This window comes from Equus asinus, chromosome 14, assembly GCF_041296235.1.
Source record: "Equus asinus isolate D_3611 breed Donkey chromosome 14, EquAss-T2T_v2, whole genome shotgun sequence".
Classification (NCBI taxonomy): domain Eukaryota; kingdom Metazoa; phylum Chordata; class Mammalia; order Perissodactyla; family Equidae; genus Equus; species Equus asinus.
The window spans coordinates 10,376,794-10,397,025 of NC_091803.1; the positions used below are offsets into that span (position 1 = coordinate 10,376,794).

The 20,232-nt window shown below is 45.4% G+C and overlaps 1 long non-coding RNA gene across 24 annotated transcripts in view; it reads left to right on the forward strand.

Annotated features, from left to right (window-relative positions):
• The window catches only part of LOC123276648 (uncharacterized), a 197,983-nt gene extending 179,528 nt beyond the window's left edge, over positions 1-18,455 (forward strand). For 7 of the 24 annotated variants that reach the window (XR_011494095.1, XR_011494092.1, XR_011494094.1 and 4 more), the window contains 4 exons: positions 12,543-12,646; positions 13,517-13,608; positions 15,799-15,912; positions 17,603-18,446. This is a non-coding gene — a long non-coding RNA (uncharacterized lncRNA). Of the gene's footprint in view, positions 1-12,542; positions 12,647-13,516; positions 13,609-15,798; positions 15,913-17,602 lie in introns of all 24 variants that reach the window. The other 17 variants (XR_011494106.1, XR_011494086.1, XR_011494085.1 and 14 more) reach the window with 8 other exon arrangements.
• Positions 18,456-20,232: the final 1,777 nt, after the last annotated feature.

Sequence of the window (20,232 nt, forward strand, 5' to 3'; positions counted from 1 at the left end):
GTCGCTCCTCTGTGGTGTCCACACGAGCATTCAGGGAATCTGTATTTTTTTTTATAGCTTCCATTGTGTCTTTCATCTCTAATATTTCTGATTGATTCTTCTTTATAGTTTCAATCTGTTTTGTGGACTAGCTCCTGAACTCGTTGAATTGTTTCTCTATATTCTCTTTTACCTCATTGAGTTTTTTGACAATAGCTCTTTTGAATTCATTGTTGCTTAGTTTGCTTATTTCTGCATCCTCAGGACTGAATTCTGGGTGCTTATTTTCTCTCTGGTCTGGAGATTTGATGAGTTGCCTGATGCTGGAAGGGTGAGTCTTTTTCCCATTGTGATAGTATTCTGTTGCAGTTACAGCCTGTTGCCAATGGATGGGGGTCGAGAGCCGTGTGTTCTGAGCCCTCCACCTTCAGCGGAGCTGGCCCCGTGCAGTGCGGGTCAGGGGAGGGGCACTTTCTCCTGCACGCAGTCCCGGGTTCCCGATCAGCTCTCGCTATCTGGTCTCCTGTGGTCTTGGCTCGATGAGGTCACCCCTGAGTGAAAGCTTTTGCCCTGTTAAAGGGCTTCCCTTTAGGCCGCAAGGGCCCTAGGGAGTCCCGGGTGATTCCACAGACGCGCAACCCCTCCCCCACTCCTTCTGTCACGGAGCCTCCCTGGCAGTCACCACAGTCTTTAGGGGAGGGAGCAGAGTTCTCTCTTACCCTGTGCCAGCTCCTCTGAGGCAGGGCTCCAGCCTCTCCCCCCTCTGTCGTGTGGCTGCCATGACTCTCGGAGGATTTTTGTGCTTTTAGGGTATTTTCTTTTGGAATAGGGTTGCTCCTTTTTGTTGTATCTTGGAGGGGAGAGAGTCCTGGGCAAGCTCACTCCACCATGATGCTGATGTAACTCCATTGCTTGTTTAATCTTGAAGTTGGTTTTGTCTAAGGACAGCAACACCTGCTTCTTTTGTTTGCCATTAGAGTCTCATCTTCCGTCAGTTCACTCTGAGCCTTTGTTTGTCTTTAGAGCTGAGATCTGTTTCCTGGAGGCAGCATAATGTTGGGTCTTATTTTTTAATCCATCCCACCACTCTCTCTCTCTTTTTTTTTTTTTTGAGGAAGATTAGCCCTGAGCTAACATCTGCTGCCAGTCCTCCTCTTTTTGCTGAGGAAGACTGGCCCTGAGCCAACATCCATGCCCATCTTCCTCTACTTTATATGTGGGACGCCTACCGCAGCATGGCTTGCCAAGCTGTGCCATGTCCACACCTGGGATCCTAACTGGCACACCCCGGACCGCCAAAGCAGAACATGTGCACTTAACTGCTGAGCCACTGGCCCGGGCCTACACTCTCTCTCTTTTGATTGGAGAATTCAATCCATTTACATTTAGAGTGATGATTGATCTATGAGGGCTTACTGCTGCCATTTTATCACTTGTTTTCTGGTCGTTCTGTATTTCGCTTGTTTCTTGTCCTTTGTATTTCAGACTGCCAGTTTAGTTTGGTAGTTCTCTATAATGATTTTCTCCGTATGTATCCTTTGTGTCTCTGTTCTGATTGTTTGTTTAGTGGTCACCATGAGGTTCATCTAAAAAATCTCATAGATGAGATAGTCCATTTCCTGATGGCCTCTTCTTTCCTTAGTCTAAAGCAGGTTCCATTCCTTTCTTCATCCCCTTCTAAGTTACTTTTGTCATAACTTCCGTTTTCTGATGTGAGTTTGTGGTTAAAATGATGAGATTATGGTTATTTTTGATGTGTTCCTTTCCTTTATCTTCAATATTATAATTGGTTGCTATCCTGTCCTGATAGAGAACTGTAGTTTTCTGATTTTGTCTGCCTATTTATCTCTTTGCTCAAGGCTTTTTAAACCCTTTCTTTTTCTTTCTGATATGAGGGAGTCTTGTGGCAATGAACTCCCTCTACTTTTGTTTATCTGGGAAAGTTTTTATTTCTCCATCATATCTGAAGGATAATTTCGATGGATAGAGTCTCCTTGGCTGAAAGTTTCTGTTTTTCAGAATTTTGAGGATATTGTTCTGTTCTCTCCTAGCCTGTAAGGTTTCTGCTGGGAAATTTGGTGAAAGCCTGCTAGGGGTTCCTTTGTAGGTTATTTTCTCCTGCCTTGCTACCCTTAATATTTTTTCTTTGTCATTTACTTTTGCCAGTTTCACTAATATATGCCTTGGAGAAGGTGTTTTTACATTGATACAATTAGGAGTTCGGTTAGCTGCTTTTTTTTTTTTTTAAAGATTTTATTTTTCTCCTTTTTCTCCCCACAGCCCCCAGTACATAGTTGTATATTCTTAGTTGTGGGTCCTTCTACTTGTGGCATGTGGGACGCCGCCTCATCGTGGTTTTGATGAGCAGTGCCATGTCCGCGCCCAGGATTCGAACCAACGAAACACTGGGCCACCTGCAGCGGAGCGCGTGAAATTAACCACTCGGTTAATTTCGGAAGAAATTCGGTTAATTTGGAAGAAATCCAGTTTCTTCCCCAGGTTTGAGAAGTTCTCAGCTATTATTTCTTTGAACAAGCTTTCTGTTCCTTTCTCTCCCTTCTTCCTCTGGCATACCTATAATCCTTCTGTTGCATTTCCTAATTGAGTCGGATGATTCTGGGAGAATTTTTTCATTTCTTTTTTATCATAGTTCCGCCTCCGTCTTCTGAAGCATTTCTATATTTCTGTCCTCCACGCTGCTGCTTCTGTGTTCCATAAATCAGCCCTGTTATTCAAGGACTCCAGATTTTTCTTTATCTCATTCATTGTGTCTTTCATCTCCAACATTTCTGATGGGTTTTTATTTATAGTTTCAGTCTCTTTTGTGAAGAATTCTGTCTGTTCATTAAATTTTGTTCCTGATTTCATTGAACTGCTTTCCCAAGTTTTCTTGTAACTCATTGAGTTTTTTAATGATAGCTATTTTGAATTGTCTTTCGTTTAGATTGTAAATTTTTGTGCCTTCAGGAGAAGATTGATTTCTGGGTGCTTGTCATTTTCCTTCTGGTCTGGAGTATTAAAGTGTCTTTTTGTACTATTTCAGGGGGTGGATTTGTGCTTCCCCTTAGTGGAAGTATCTGATCGCAGATTCTACTTGCTACCAGTGGGAGGGGCAGGAGCTGTGTATTCTGAGCCCACCACAATCCCTGGCATCTCTGCCTGTCCTTTGGAATCTGTGCTGACTGGGCACGTCTGCCGTTGCCCGCTCACTGCTGCTGCTTTAGAAATGTGTGTGCATGCGCTCTGGTAGGAGTCCCTTCCTCTGGCTGAGCTGGTGTGTCAGGTGGAGGGAGAGGTGCTTTGTTTTGCATGCAGAATCCTGGGGGCATTCTGCTCTGCACTTGCTGTCTCCCCCCCTGGGGTGCTTGCTTGATAAAGATGCCCCTGCAATTCCTTGGCCTCCTCTGTGTGGGGCTTTCCCACAGCTGTAGGCAGCTCCAAGAGTAAAGGCGTTCCTGCGGAGAGCTGCCCCTTCCAACTCTCCTCACAGAGCCACATGCAGTCCTGTGCCCTAGATCACCATCAAGGAGGAAGAGGAGATCCCCTTAGCTCCTTCCACTTCCTCCTGGGGGTACAGCACCTCCACCTTCAAATGTATGGCTGCCTGGGTGTCTCAGAGGTCTGTTGTGTTGTGTGAATGTTTTCTGTTGGTTTATGAATGTCCTTTGCATTGTGTCTTTGGGAGAGAGTCTAAGGGAAGAGCTCACTCCACCATGATGGCGGATGTCACTGGTTTTTTGTGGGTGTGTTTGTGAGCTGCCATTAGCATGGCAGATGGGTGGTGTAGGTCCGTACCTGGGAACCGAACCTGGGCCACCGAAGCAAAGTGTGCCAAACTTTAAGCACTAGGCCACTGGGGCTGGCTGCCAGATATCTAGTTTAAAATAGCCAAGTGTCATGAAACTTTCTACTTTAAAAAGTCACTCATTCTTTAAAATAATAACCTGATGTCTAAGAAGAGATATTGAGATACCACTACCTTATTGTCTTTGTACAGTGTTTAAAACTCATTCCTGGATGGGCTGTTTCTGCATTCGTGGCTAAAAGCTACAACTTCACCATGGCGGCCCCACAGCTCCTTTCCTTCCACATGCACGTTTCAGCTCACAACTGATGCTGGATGAGGGTGTTAAAGACTCTGAATCCTCTACTAAATAGTTTCCATACTGAGGGAGATTTGAATTCCTTCGCTCTGATGAAAGAAAGTCTATGCTTGTGAGATTTCTTGAAATATTTTACCATGAATGGTTCCACCAGTCTACCTGTAAGCTTTAAAGGTTTAACTCATGGAAGTTCTTCCGGTTTTCTAGCAGGTAATGGTGAAATATTCCTGGTTCCTAGTGCTATTGAAATTCTCTGTGTACTCTTGAGTTTTTACATCGAGGTGAGTCTGCAGAATGGCTCATCAGAAAGTACCCACTTTCTATTCATGATTCTGAGCTAAGTAGATTGTGAATATGTCGCTCTGCTGCATAAAATTCTCCAAGGGTTCCCAACTATGTATAGTGTCAGGTAGAAAAGCCTCTCAGAATAGCATGTGAGCTCTTTACAATCTGGCACTATCCTATCATTTCAGATTCATGTGTATTCACTTCCTGCCATAGATCTCAGACTCTCGCCACACTAAACTACTGATCTCTTTCTCCAAACCTGTCAGGAAATTTCAGACCTTTCTACTTCTGCTCATATACTCTTCCTTCTGCCTGTAATGCCTTGCCTCTCAGTGGGAATTGATATTTGTCCTTCACAGTGGAACAGAAATAACACCTCCTTTTTCTAGTATTTCCGATGCCCAAAGCAAAATTCATGACACCATTTTCTTTGGCCCCGTTGCTGTGGCCTAAATGTTGTGTCTCCCCAAAATTCCTTTGTTAAATCCTAAGGCCCAATGGGATGGTATTAGGAGTTGGGGCCTTTGGGAGGTGATTAGGTCATGAGGGCAGAGCCCTGAGGAATGGGATTAGTGCCCATATAAAAGGGGCTTCTGGGCCGACATGGTGGCACAGTGGTTAAGGGCACATGTTCCACTTCGGTGGCCTGGGGTGCACCCGTTTGGATCCCGCGTGCAGACATGGCACCGATGGCAAGCCATGCTGTGGTAGGCATCACACATATAAAGTAGAGGAAGATGGGCATGGATGTTAGCTGAAGGCCAGCCTTCCTCAGCAAAAAGAGGAGGATTGGCAGCAGATGTTAGCTCATGGCTAATCTTCCTTAAAAAAAAGGAGGGGGCCTTCAGAAACCCCTGTAGCCTTTGTCTCACGGAAATTATCTTCTACTGAATTTTTCCTCCCTTTTATTACCTCTGTTCTCTGCCTCCAGAACCCCGATAAAAGAAAGGGCAGACATGTATGCTGCTTTACATTTCTCTCCTACGTGCCATCATTCTGCCTTTGGCTCTGGTCTGCAAGATTCCACTGACTTTATCACCAGATCACTGACATGTTGTTAACCATCCCCATTCTCTTAGTCTGTCCACTGAATTGTTTTAGTGTCAAACATATTTTTAATTCCCAGGCACTCATTTTCGTCCTCTGATTACTCCTTTTTTGCAGCAGCAGTCTGTTCTTACTTTTGCATGTGCCATCTTTCCTATCTCACTAGAGTCATTTCTTACTCTTTTAACATTGTTTTGTTTCCTGAATGATCTTTATTTCCTAAAAACAGAATTATTTTACTTGTTCATCTTAATGTGAGTCACGTATGTGATTTTTTTTCTTCACATTTGTTGACCCTTGGCTGTTAGTTCTTGTTTGTGAATAAAGATCTAGGCTGTTGAGCGGTGGGAGTTCCGTTTGGATTTGTGTAGCTCTCTCTGCCAAGAAACTGCTCCCTGGATGAGCCTGTACTGGTGGGTCTGGTGCCATAACTGGAAAATGACAGTTCAGAGTTGTGGGGGTCAGCCGGCTGTGGAGAGCAAGTCAAAAAAGGGAGGACTTGACTTGAGCAGTGAATTATTTTGATGTGTTCCTTCTTGGGAAAAGCTGTGTTGCCTCTCCTTTTTCATTAAGGTGCCTGCTGGATGTTCCAGAGTTTCCTCAGACTCTGCTTTGCTTCCCATTCATGGTTCTGCACTCAAATTAGGAGGCATCTGCATGTAAGCAGGTCACTTTCTTTAGCGTGCCCAGCTAGGATTTTTATGTGGGGGCCAAAAGCCTCTGCTGTCTGCTGTATATATTTGGGAGGAGGGCAGGGAAGAGAGATGTGGTCCAACTAGCCCAGCCTTCCCAGATGCAGTCTTTTAAATCAAAAATATTCATCATATGTATATATATGTGTGTGTGTGTGTGTGTATATATATATATATATATATACACATATATTGAGCAGTATGATAAGAGTGGCAAAATGGCTGAAAATTCTGTCTATCCTGTGTCCATGCCCCTCTGCATGTGACTTTGGAGCCCCTCCTAGCAAGAGGTGGCATTTGTTTCTCCATCTTCTTGAATCTGGCTTGGCCCTGTGGCTTAGTTTGATCATTGGGATTCTAGAACAGTGACCTGAAGGAGAGACTTGAAAACCGCTTGCACACTGGACTTGCTGTCTCTTGCTGCCCTTATAAAGAAGATAGGTAAGGGGCCAGCTTGGCGGCATAGCTGTTAAGTTCGTGCACTCCACATCAGTGGCCTGGGTTTGCCAGTTTGGATCCTGGGGGTGGACCTATGCACTGCTTATCAAGCCATGCTATGGCAGGCATCCCATATATAAAGTAGAGGAAGATGGGCATGTATGTTAGCTCAGGGCCAGTCTTGCTCAGCAAAAAAAGGAGGATTGGTGGCTGATGTTAGCATAGGGCTAATCTTGCTCAAAAGAAACCCAAAATAAGTGAAAGACAGGAAAGTTAAAAATACATTTTTTTCCATATGAATTCTGAGCTATCAGAACTAACAGTCCTGGGGGCCAGCCCGGTGGCTCAGCAGTTAAGTGTGTACGTTCTGCTTTGGTGGCCCAGGGTTCGCCAATTCGGATCCCGGTTGCGGACATGGCACTGCTTGGCAAGCCATGCTGTGGTAGTCGTCCCACATATAAAGTAGAGGAAGCTGGGCACGGATGTTAGCTCAGGGCCAGTCTTCCTCAGCAAAAAGAGGAGGATTGGCAGCAGTTAGGGCTAATCTTCCTCAAAAAAAAAAAGTAACACTCCTATGAAGAAGCCCAAGAGGATGACAAGAGGCATGTGGCCCATTTGCTTCTGTTGCTCTGACCAACAGCCTGCCAGACTCATAGCATATGACAAAGACTTCCCTAGATTATCCAACCAGCAGCCAGTCTACAGCTGAGCATGGATGCCTGGGATACAGAGCCTGGGAGAGATGTGCTGAGTTCACGCAGATAAGAAGAACTGCCTGGCTGATCCAAATCAGGAACTAAATGAGCAGTTGTTGTTTGAGACCCTGAGTTTGGGGTAGTTTATCACCCAGCAAGAGCTCACTGATACAAACACCTCATTGTATTGATGTTCCAGCTACTGCAGATACTCTGATAAACAAAGAAGATAAGGCCTCTGTCCTCAGGTGATGAGAAACAAAGAAATAAATGAGTCAGACAACTTCAGAGATTCACACATGCTCTGAAGGAAAGCAAGCAGGGTGATGTGACTGGCTGGGGTTGGGATCTCATTTAGATACTGTGATCAGAGAAGAATGCTTTGAGCAGCTAAAGTTTGAGCCAAGACCTGAGTGACAAGGAAGAGCCAACCATGTGAAAGTCTGGAGGTAGATTGTTCCAGACAGGAAACAGCAAGTGCACAGGCAGTGAGCTGGGGAGATACTTCACGTGTTAAAAGGACATAAAGAAGGTCAATGAAGCTGGAGTTGGTGAGCAAAGGAGAGAGAGAGGGAAAGATGTAAAGTCAGGAAACAGACCTTGGGGGAGGACTTGGCCTGTGATTCATTTACCAGTTACCTTCATGCTTGTACCCTGTCTCATCTCTGTCCTTGATGTTTGTGGACTAGGAGCTTGCAGCTCTCAAAGGACCCCTGTGGGAAGGGTCCCTCTTTTCTCCAGCATTTTGGTCTACATCTTTCTGTGATCTGTTTTCATCAGTCAGATCTATCTGCTTTCTGTCTTCTCGGATTTCTTCAAGATGTCCTCCAGCTGACTGCCATTCTAGTTTACTAGCATTACCACGGATTCATTCTTTTTAAAATACAAGATGGTTTTTGGGGGCGTTTTTAAGGACCTTCGTATATATTAGTCCCCAAATCACCATCTTTAGTTGAAATTCTCATATCTCATGTTTAAATTTGGAGCTCTAAGCCCATAAATCTCCCACCCCCCTTTGTTATCCTATCTTTTTCTCTGTTTCTTCTCTTTTCAGCTTGTCTTTACAGTGGCTGGTGAGAGGCCAGCCCTCAATGGGCTCTTTATTCACTATCCAAGAAATATGTCCTGAGAAGCTTTTATCTGCAAACAGAATGGAAGCCCTTCTCCCCTACCAGTTGCCCCTTTGCAGCCTTGCCTTGCTCGGTTCCTGCTGAGTTGAATATGCTCATCCAAACACCCCCTGCTGGGACACTGAGGGGACACAGGGTCAGTTCTTCCCAGTGCCTTCCACTTCACTAGACACTTCAGGTGTTTCATTTCCTAGGGAGGTTTTGATGTCTCAGAATTCATATACCAGAAAACTGTATTTGAACACCCTGGTCTTCCATCTATCTGTCTGTCTATGTTCTATCTTCATTGAGTTTTGGGTGCCACAAATCATTAGATGGCACATAGGATGTCACACCTGGGAGGGATGGTCCATGTTACCCTTTTGAGAACAGGAGATGCTACACCCTTGCAGACCAAGAGCTTGGCCTTCCTGGACGTTTGTAAAGTTTCCAGGCAAGGAATCTTCACTTATCTCCCTAAAACAGATAAACATACTTTTGTACAGAGATGAGTGCACGTGAAAGGTGAGACTAGCAATCTTCAGGGCCCAGAGCTTACTCATGATGTTTTCTTCCACAAATCTGTTGGGTCCTTTGCAGAAGCCCAAAGTACAAAACTCTTTGCCTGCCCTGCATTTGCCTTACAGGAATACCACTACACACTTCCCTCCAGCCCAGAATCAGAGGCCAGAGCACGTTGAATGAAGAGGAAAGGAGGTCCATATTCTCTTTTCTACCCCAGGGCCATTGCGAGTGCTGTTCCCTTCACCATTCTCCGTGCTTTTCCTCCAAGTCTCTTACTTATCCTGGCTCTTACTTATCCTTCTGGACTCAGCTTATATGCTGCTTGCTCGGAGAGGCCGTCTCTGCTTTTCTGATCTTCTCTTCCTTCCCCAAGTGTAGTGGATGCTGCTGGTGCCCTGCCCGGGTCCCCTTCACTGGTGGCACACTCTTTCCTCAGTTGCTGTGAGTATTCATTGCTCAAATGGAGCTGCCTTGCCTGGGAGGTTACTCCTGGCCGCAGGGGACAGTCAGTGGCCAATGATTGACTGGGGCACAAAAAGTCCGAAGCCTGGCCTCAAGGTGGACCAGAGCCTTCTGGGATACGAGGGAGAAGTTAGTCTCCAGCTGAGACAGCCCCTTTGCTTAGTTTTCTTCTCCTGTCTGCTGCTTCCCTCACACTGCACCCCCTCCAGAGAGCCCTCCTCCAATGAATCCTTTTCACCAGAGTCACTGTCTCAGGCCCTGCTTCTGGGAAGCCTGACCTAAGACACTGAGAAAGCTTTCTTTAAGAGGTTTGTCTGTGTATTTACACAGCGAGGACAAGTTTTCTCTCTGACCCCTGCGCCTCTAACAGTGATGGAGTGTCATGTGAATGGACTCGGATGTGAGTAGTCCCCCTGGAACTGGCCACACAGCAGCCCCCCGTCTGAGGCTCCTGAAGAGCTTCTCTAGGAGGTGGAAGGGGAAGAAGAAAAAGAGACATTGCACACAAGCAGTTCACCGGGAGGCTGTGCTGTCATTTCTGAAGCAGAGCTCTTTGACCTGCTAAAAAGGGGTATTTTTTAGAGGCTTTAGTAAAAATCATTTAATCTAAAATTCAATATCAATGCCGCTCGTTAATTTTTAAGAACCCCATATCTGTTCTTTCCCTGAAGTGAAACAAATTTGGTTAAGGATGGGTGTTTCTGAGTTTATTTCCTACACAGTTGAAAGCTCAATGCCATGGTTAAGTCTCTTGTCCCAAAGGTAACCCCTTGGGAGCCACAGCAATAGCACAAACTAATGAAACAGGAGGAATTCATGTTTGAAGAGCCAGAGCCTCTGGAGACATTGACTCAATGGCCTGAGCCCCACAAGATGGTTTCGAATTGAGTTCCTATGCAAATGTTTTTAAACACCAGTCCTGTGTCACTTACACATTCAATACTTAAAATTTAGATTATCTGGAGGTGACTCTTGAGATTTAACAATTGTGACATTTTCTTGAGGCATGAACTCAACTCACACATCCTACAAAGTTGGCAGATGGTGAGTGAACGAGGTGACCATTGAGCATCTACTTGGCATGTGTGCAGTAACTCACATGAAGGGATTTAAATCTTTCCAACTGTGAATGTTGCTAACAGAAGGGCAGAGGTGGGGGAAAGAAATGGCAGGTGTTTGAGGGTCTGCAAGACCAAAGCTCTCACAGCTGTCGCGTGATTACCATAGGCCCTCCATGTCAGCCACCACAATGGCTGCTTTAGAATCTGATTTTCCAGATGCACAATTAAGGATACAGAGGCACTGATGTGCTGTCTTAGGAAGAAGATGGAGCTTGGGTGTCTGTTAAATTGGAATTTGAAGGTGATCAGGGTTGTGATCCCCTCTCTGATTTTCCCAGCTTCTCGCACCCGCAGTTGAAGAAGCCGTGTCCTGATAGTCTCAGGCAGACTAGTTCCGCCGATTCCTTATTCCCAGTGCAGGTTTGCTTTTCTCTCTGCATCTTTCTTTTCCGTTTATGACACCACCATCTTAGTTGCTGAAGTTTCCAACCTTGACTGTAGGCCCCTGTACGTTTGTCCTTCTTATGTCTTCTCCTGTCATTAACCTCAGGGCCACCTCCACCCCTTATCTTCTGGCTGTGATTCCTTGGGCTCCTCACGGGATGTGACCATCACTTCCATCCACTTGAATCCTTCATGGGCCTGGCCTCGCCTTGGACCTTTGGGTGACTCTGAGTCTCTCCTCCTCCAAGAGCATCATTATGAGGACCCATTGGGAAAATCCTCTACTTTGGCTCTGCTCCCAAGGTCTCCTCCTACAGCAGCGTGTGCTGCCTTTTCCCTATCACGGGAAGCGTGTGAGATTAACTGTTTTGACTCCTTTCTCTTGTTTTAAAGAAAGCAACACCAAGATGTGTGTTTCCTCCCAGAAAGGCTAGAGATAGGCAATAAGGAAGGGGAAAATGTGTCTGCAAATCTGTAGCTTAAAGCTTCGTGTGTTTAAAAATCATTCTTGTTTGTCTTTTATATTCCTATAAAATGCATAGAGAGTTTTATCCATCAGTATTCCAGACAAGATCAAAGAAGCCTATGTTCTGATAGCACCATTAAAGAGGAGGGGCCCCTCTCTCCCTGCTGCCCCTGAACAAAGGCTCCTGTGAAAGCTAGGACAGTCGCTCTGACACCTGCCCCATCACCAGATGAACCTCAGGAGCTCTGGGCCCAGGGGTGTCCTGACTGGAGCCAGAACACAGGAACAAGGGAGGTTATAAGACCTGAATAGTACTTGGCATTGGATTTGATAGACACTGCAGGGACTGAAAAACTCTTTAGCCAGTTTTCTTCTTTTACTCTCTCATAGTTTGTATTTCATTTCCATCAAGTGGCATGAAAGCATGTTATTGGCCAGCAAGAGGATGAAACCCTGACGTGGACCTACCCTAAACCTAGTGTGAATTCTGAAATCCACACGACTGATCACAGTGACTTCTCCTTCCTCCTCTTCAGCTCTGTTTTCCCCTGGAGCCTGCTGTTTGTCTAGCTCAGGATCTCCGTGCTCACACCTCTCTGGCCTTTCTTGTTTCAGCCCAAGGTTAGCCACTTTGCTGGTTCTCGTGAGCATCCCTGATGCCCTTGCCTCTGTGAACTTCCATGACCCCTGCCTTCCCATCCTCAGCCATGCCACTCATGACCCCCTTCAATATCTAGAATGTCAGGCCGCACCGAATAAAATCACAAGAGTTATTTGCTCTTTATCTAGTTGGCCCTTTGATGGTTCTGATGTCCTCAATCCTTCACTGGTTGACCACAACATATTCTTAAAGTACTCCAAACCTGTTCCACTCTGATCAAGGTCCGTATGCCATCCCCACTGCCAAACTCGGCAAAATCATGTTTTGTGGGGACCAAGTCCATCAGTGTGAGTTTTCTCAAAATCTCTCTCATCTACATCAAATTCATTTTTGTATTTGCCCCTCTCTTGTTTTTCTTCTTTCCTCCAATAAAGAAATTTCCCTTGGTATTATCTAATCAAGTTGAAAATGTACATGGTCCCTGACTCAGTATTTTTTTTCTGTCTCTTCATCTCCTTGCTTATTTTCCTGTTGACTTATTCTATGTATTTTTTTTAGAAGGTCTGTTTAGTTCTTAGGAGGATGAAGCTGTAGAGAGAGCCATGCTAATTATGTGTGTCCCTTTCTTCCAGAATCTCGGCCTCCTCCAAAATAGACACAGATGTCGGACACTGTCATCCTGGAACTCAGAGCTCAGCGGGGAAGATGGAGTATGAATAAAGTGTTACAACGCAACGTAAGTACTATAACGGATGTCCACTCCAGGTACGGGTGCGGCACAGAGCAGCGGATGAACTCAGTGGGGGTGGAGGCAGGAAAGCGTTACAGTCAAGAAACAGCTGAGCTGGATCTTAAAGAATTATTAGTTCAGTAGACAAGGTGGGGAGGTAGCCATTAAATATTTGTTAGATTAGTAAACGAAGGTCATATCCCACAGAGAAAACAATGGGTGCCAAAAGAGTGACGAAGTGACACAGCTCTGTCTCTTGAGGAAAAGTGCAGGCTCAGTCTAGCTAAAGCAGGTGGGAGGAAGAGAGAGCTGGCAAATGGGCCTGAGAGCTCAAAAACTAAAATAAAGAATATACCTAAGAAAATTAGATGAAGGAAATAATACTGATAAAAGCAGAAAATATTGGTTCAAGAAATCATAAAAACAGTAGCATTAACACTTAATTCCAAGAGTTGTTTCTTGAAAAGAAAGAAAGAGCAAGAAAGGAGAGACAGCAAGAGACCAGAAAGGCAAGAAGAAGGGATGGAGGGAGGATAGAAAGAGGTCTTGTAAGTTTAATCAGGGGAAAAGGAAAACACGTACAAAGTAAATGTATTGAAAGTGTATTTATAGAGGGCTCGATACTTCCCAGGTCCTGGGCAAGGTGTTGGGGACAAACAGCTGTATAGACAGACACGTTGTCTGCCTTTGAGGAGCTGAATTTTAACGAAGAAAGTGCTTCTTTAAACACATAACTACACAGACAAAATATAACCCACTAATTGAGAAATGTGAAGGCAAAGTAAAGAATACAGCGAGAGGCTGGAGCAAGGTCAGAAATTAACTTGGGGCTGGGTGCTGGGTCGTGAAAGGCTATCTGAAGATGTGGCATTTCAGCCAGCATCTGGGAGAGGAGGATGAGTTAACCAGACAAAGAGTGACTGCAGAAGCAATCCAGGGAGAAAACCAGCCCGTGTGAAGGTCTTGAGGTAAGAAAGTCCAAGTCGCTGGAAAAGGTGAGTGGGGCTGCAGTGAACAGAGGAAGCAGAGAGATTCCAAGACTTACAGGGAGGGTGCCAACAGTGTCACTTTGGCCAGGACTAGGGGGAGGGTCCTGGCGTGTAAGACTTTCAGATTTAACACTGGGACAGTCCCGGGCAAACCTGGATGAACTGGTCACCCTATTTACAGGCCTCATTCATGATTTTGGACCTTAGCAGCAGAGCAGTGTGGCAGCCATAATCGAGGCAGCCATAGTGAGGATGGAGAGAAATGGACGGATTCAAGAAATATTTAGATGTAAACTGACAGAACTTGAGGACAAAATGATAGCCAGGGAAGGGGTTAGGGCAGGGGGAATAATCTAGAATGAACTGCAGATTTTTCTGGCTTTGGAAACCAGAGGGATGTGCATTAAAAAGGAATTAATACAGAAAGAGACGACGCTAAAGTTGGTCTTTGACGTTAACTGTCAAGTGAGAGCTCGAGGTTTGATCACATTTGAGCACACAGGAATAAATTTTGGTACCCTCCATCTCTCCCACCCCTCGGATTGAAATAGAAAGTGGACCTGGTAGAAACCCAAATGTGCTCCAGACAGAATTTGGAATTCAGTTTGAACCTGTAAAGAAGTGGAGTGTTCCTCACCCTGATAAGGGGACAAGACAACATAATAAGTAAAAGGAAAACCGGAAGGCTTTGTTACAGACCGCATTCAGCCTGCATTCAGATGGCATGTCAAGAACTGTATTACTCTTGTCCCCTCGCCCAACTCTTAGACTCCCATAATTAACCCAGAGGAAGTTGTAAGTGAAATAATTATGAAGTCCTTTCAAAACTAGACACTTGACACATGTGTTATAGAAACCTTATAAAAAGGAAACTGGATTCTTGTAAATTTTAAGATTATATGAATTCAGACACAAAGACACTCCTATGAATTTTCACAAAAATACTCAAATCACAGAGTTTGTTCTGCCTGCCATTGAGATGTGGGGGATTTTGCTGTGTGCACTAAATTCTCTTCTTCTTCTTTTATTTATTTACTTATTTATTTCCTTCTTCTCCCCAAAGCCCCCCAGTACGTAGTTGTATGTTTTAGTTGTGAGTCCTTGTTGTGGCATGTGGGACGCCACCTCAGCATGGCTTGATGAGCAGGGCTATGTTCGCACCCAGGATCTGAACCGGTGAAGCCCTGGGCTGCCAAAGCAGAGCACATGAACTTAACCACTTGGCCACAGGGCAACCCCTAAATTCTCTTCTTTAACTGCCTGTGTCACGAGAGCACAAGACTAGAATGAAGACAAGCACGGGAGACCAAGGATGAGAGTTTATTGAACATGAAGGTCTCATCCACATTCAAAAGCACAATCCCAGTGAGACCTCAGTCATGTATCTAGACGGGTGAGAACTTGCTTCCAGTGTCCCTGAATCCCAAATGGAAGGATGCTTTTCCTGTATGTGGGAGCCGAACGCCAGGGCTGGGAAGGGCTGCCAAAATCATTCAGCCCAGTCTTAGATCCGCAGTCTGTTTTTCAACACTCCTTCACTCATTTATTAATTTAACAAATATTATTGGCACCTGCTGTATACACGGCACTCTTCTAGGGACTTGGGATCTGGTGGTGAACAAAACAGACACCAGTTCCTCCTGTCGTTGACGTTATGTTCTAAAGAAAGGATTCGAGTAGTAAACAATAAGAATAAGCAGTAAACGTAGTGAGTAAGTAAGTTACATAGATAGTACCATAGGTTGGAAGGTGAAAACAGTGCAACAGAGAAATAGGAGGGCAGGGAAAGAGATCAGAGCGATGGTGAGGGGGCAGGGTGCAGCTTAAATAAGGTGGTTGAGTAGCTCCTTGTGAAGATGATGTTTGAAAGCAGTTTTGAAAGAGGTGAGGCAGTTAGCCACGGGGATCTCTGGGAGGAAAGCCTGGTTGGTGGTTTTATTTCCCTCCAAGACAGTCCCGAGTGCTCTAAAGTGGGCTGTCTAGCAAAGTGCTCCACTGGGTTCAGAAGCTGGGCTTTGCTCAGGTCCCACTCATGAGTCGTGTGTCCTAATCAGTTTGTTCTAGAGTACTCTAAATAGCCCACCACCCTCACAAGCCCCCTGCCCCCAGAGCCCCTGCGTCGGCTCTCCCTGCTGTAGGATAATGGATGTCGTGGAATTGTCTGTTTAGGTGTCCAGCTTCTGCAGGAGGAAGTACAGAAGCTCCGAGATTAGACCACACAGGGTCAAAACCTGCTCCTGCCGCTGACTGGCTGTCTGTCCTTCATCAGGTCATTTAACCTCTGTGAGTCTCAGTTTCCTTATCTGTAAAGACAAGATGATCATGTCTGTTCAATGGGGGTGTCATTAGTATTCCCAGAGAAATTGTGTGTATAGCGCTTGGCATGGTGCTTGGCACACAGTAAGCACGTAACTAAAACTAAGACTCTGGTGGTGCCCACTCCAGTGCCATCTCCTTGAGGGCAAGGCCCCTCTTGTCTTCCATTCTAGTTGACCAGTGCCTGGCATAGAGCCTGGCCCGTGTAAGGATGGTCGTGAGCAATGGAGTGCAGTTTGTCCAGGAACACCCAGGAGAACACACCCGAAGCCTCACTGGAGGACTCAGCCTCCTCGTCTGGTTGGTAAATAGCCACCCATCCATCCATTCACCAGGATGACGAGTTTATACACACACACCAGAATCAGGTTTTTCCTTTTCTTTTCTTTCTTTTTTTTTTTTTTTTGTGAGGACGACTAGCTCTGAGCTAACGTCTGTTGCCAGTCTTTCTCTCTTTTGCTTGAGGAAAACTGTCGCTGGGCTAACATCTGTGGCAGTCTTCCTCCATTTGTTGTATGTGGGACACTGCCACAGTATGGCTTGGTGAGCAATGTGGAGGTCCACTCCTGGGATCTGAACCTGTGAACCCCAGGCTGCTGAAGGAGAGTGCACAAACAACCACTACGCCACTAGGCTGGCCCCCAGAGTCAGATTTTATTCCTCTTTTTTCCCTGAATTGACTGTCTTGGGAAGAGAAGGGTAGCCAGGTAAGGGGACATGTGTGGGGAAGTTTTCTTCCCTACAAGAAAGACTCTAATAAATGAGACTGTTTCTTATCCAAGTTATAGTATTTCTTGGCACTTTTTTCTTTCAAAATGTGTTTTTTGTCTAAAATTGAAGCGTAATAATAATAATAAAATTGTCTCGAGTGTCAGGCTCCAAGTTAAAGGTAGGCTGTGATTCTGTATATAGAAGAGCTTCATAAAGAGAATCAGAACTCTAATCCCAAATGCCTTGCAGTGTGGGTAAAAAGGTACCAAATTAAAAGGACTGTTGCCAAGTTTCCTTTCTTACTGCGTTTTGAGATTCAGAACTATAACGGCATGGCACTCAGACTCTGTCAGTACGCATTGGACTCTGGTGGCTAATGTGCAAAGTCCATAATTACCCGGCCCTTCTGGATGTCCCAGCAGGAACCAAGTGGTGAGGACCTGCAGGCATCTCTGAGCCTCCTGAGGTTGAGGGCCGGTGGGTGGAAACCCCATTCTGGGCCAAGGGAAGTGGCAAGATAGTCATTCTTGCTGTGAGCTGGTTTGAATACAGATGTGAAGTGAAGAGGTGATAGTGCTGTGACGCTGTCTGCTGTCCAGGCTTGTGGCCCCAGTCGAGCCTGTAGCCTGTCATTGTGAATACATCCGATGGGCGGCTGTGGCAGTGACTCCTCCTTCCACAGCGGTCTCCTGGCCTGTCGAGGGTGTGTCCACAGCTGAACAGAAATCCCACCAGTTTTCCAGTTTGCCCTGGAACAAAGGTTGACCCAGAGCCTCTGAGCTAATTCTGGCCACTGCTTGTTCTGTCAGTAAAGTTTGACTAGAGCACACCCGCGTCCGCCCGTTTATGGCCTGTCTGTGAGGGCTTTTGAGCTAGGATGGCGGAATTGAGTGGTTGTAGCAGGGGGCTGCATAGTCTAAAATGTTTATCATCTGACCCTTTACAGAAATGTTGCCAACGCCATTCTACGTGAATGAAGGTGTCTGGAGTGCTTGCACCCAGAGAAGGTTGTGAGATCGTTGTCATCACCCAGACGTGGTAGCAGACACCTGCACTCACACTCAGATGAATCTGGGGCTGACCTGGGACCTCGACGCAGACATCTGATTGCAGCCAAAAGACATCGTCCCTCACCTTAAATTAAGGACGTTAACGTGAAATTGACTGGTCTTGTACTTTTGTTTGTACTTGATTTTTAAGTTTGTTTTGGTTTTAGAGTTGTGTAAGAGCTAAAAGAATAAGGAAGTTTTACCAGGATGTCTGTTTGTAAATATTTAATTTATGTTTGAATAAAAGTAATTCAAGTGACACTAGAGCTCCTGGAGCAGTTTCGGAGGGGGATTTGTACATGACTCAGGTTGGAGAAACATGGCTGAAGCTTCTCCCTCTGCCCTTCATGCTGGCTTCCCTGCCTTCTCTTCTCTCTCTGCTCTAAGCTATATCCTTTAACCCGAGACTGGCAGACATCTTCTGTGCAGGGTAGGTAGTAAATACTTTTAATGATCTCTGCTGTTTAGCACAAAAGTGGCCATAGACAAGGTGTAAACAAATGAGCATGGCCGTGTTCCACTAAAACTTTATGGATGACACTGAAATTTAAATTGCATTTAATTTTCCTGTGCCATAATACGTTCTTTTGATTGGTTTTCAACCGTGTGAAAATGCAAAAATCATCCTTAGCTCATGAGCCGGAAAATAAAACGACAAAGGACTGGACTTGGCACATAGGCCACAGTTTGCTGACCCCCGTCCTGTGATATCAATGAATGTGTCTTTCCAGACAGTAGATTTCCTTGTGTTCTTGCTTAAAAATCTGCACTTGGACCCATGTTTCTTATTGGGTTAAGTCCATTCACCAGGCATAGCACTTCCTCCTTTAGGATATTTTTCCAATCCCATTTTCTTCTCTAGCCCTTGATGAAATCTGTGCTCTGAACACATTGAACTCATTATTGTTCCTCTGTTTTCCTGCCTTCTTTTTTTCATGTCATCTTGCCTTTTGCATGCAGTCTTAGCCCAGTACACCCTTCCCCTCATTCTCACCTGGCAGCGCCCTAAATGTTCCTCCTGAGCCGTCTCTCCTGCACAGTGTCCCATCTGCACAAGCACCGCAGGCTGCTCCCTCCTGCACTCCCACCTGGTACTCAGTGTCCTACTAGAGAGAGCACTTATGAGGGTGAATTCTAATTGTTTATCTGAGGGGTTTCTTGCCCTGATCACAGGAGCCTTTTGAGACAGAGATTCTGGCAATTTATCAACATCTAGCAAGGTATCCTAACACCAAGTAGATGGTCACGAAACATTGGCTTAGCGAACGGTCCAGCAGTTATTAGTAATAGAAATAACAGCTACTATTTATGAGTCCTTTTTATCCTTCAGACACTGTACTGAGCACTTTGCATGTATGATCTAGTTAGTGTATCAGGTTCAATGAATTTTCCCTCCCTCTCATTGTTTTTCTTAGGTCACAACTCCTTAATGTCATAAGGTACTTAATGTATATCCCACAGTGGAATTTCAGGCATGGAAGATAGGCTGATGGGGGATATTTAGGTCCCTTAAATCCCATTGGCTCTGCTGCATGGTTAAGCCAGTTCCACCTTCTTGCCCTATAGCAGCCCCATGCCCTGAACAAAGAAAAGCCTACGAAGTTCTTATTAAAGAAAAGATAAAAATAAACTGTTGGCACTTCAGCAGACTTCTGCTTCAGCTTTGTCACTGGATGAGATTAGGGGTACGCCTGCTTTAGTGGAGTCTCTAGGACATCAGTGATGCTCGGGTTCGAGTCAGAGAGGGCCCCAGGGCCCTGACTGTGCCTTCTCCTCCTGGCTGAGGCAAGAAGAGGCCCTTTGTTGGGCAGTGGCTGCTTTCCAAATGGAGAGTCCTTAATGACTCTTCGACTGCTTTACACCCTGAGGATAATGAGTAATGTTGCTGCTTGGTGGTTCAGCCCCAATGTTTCAAAGAAGATACACAGAACATGCAACAAATCCAGAATCTGAACCCGTCCCAGGGAGGAAAAGGCGTCTCCTTCAAGGTTCAATAGAAGAAGTCCATCCTTCTGGGAAATGTATTTAGAGGGGAAAATTTAAATAAATAAATAAGAGGCCCTTGTGAGTTTTTGTGCAATTACAATTCATTTTTGTCTTCTTCTTCCACGGTTGAGGCTACACGGTAGGAAGGTCCTTACAAGGAAACATAAAGTGCAAGGCAGTGGAGGTAACAGAATTTTTCTGAAAACTTGGGATAGTGCCACCTTTTCTAGCTACTTGTCCCAAAGCTCCTTTCCAGAAATGTTCACTGGTTCATTCCTAGCCTGTGGCATGAACTGTGGCAGATGCTGGGGCAGTGACAGAGCCGACTCAAGGGTAGAGTCTGCCTTTGCCCCGTCTAGGCAGGAAGACTCTTCCCTAAACTGAGTGAAGAGGGGAGACTCAGCTGTTTGGGGCTGCTGCTGAGCAAGGATGAGAGAGATGAGTACAGAGAAATGCTCAGTGAGTTTGACAATGCTGGAGCAAGAGTGAGGTTGCTTGAGGAGTGAATGGAAAGAGAGGGAGTGGAAAAGATGGGTGTAGA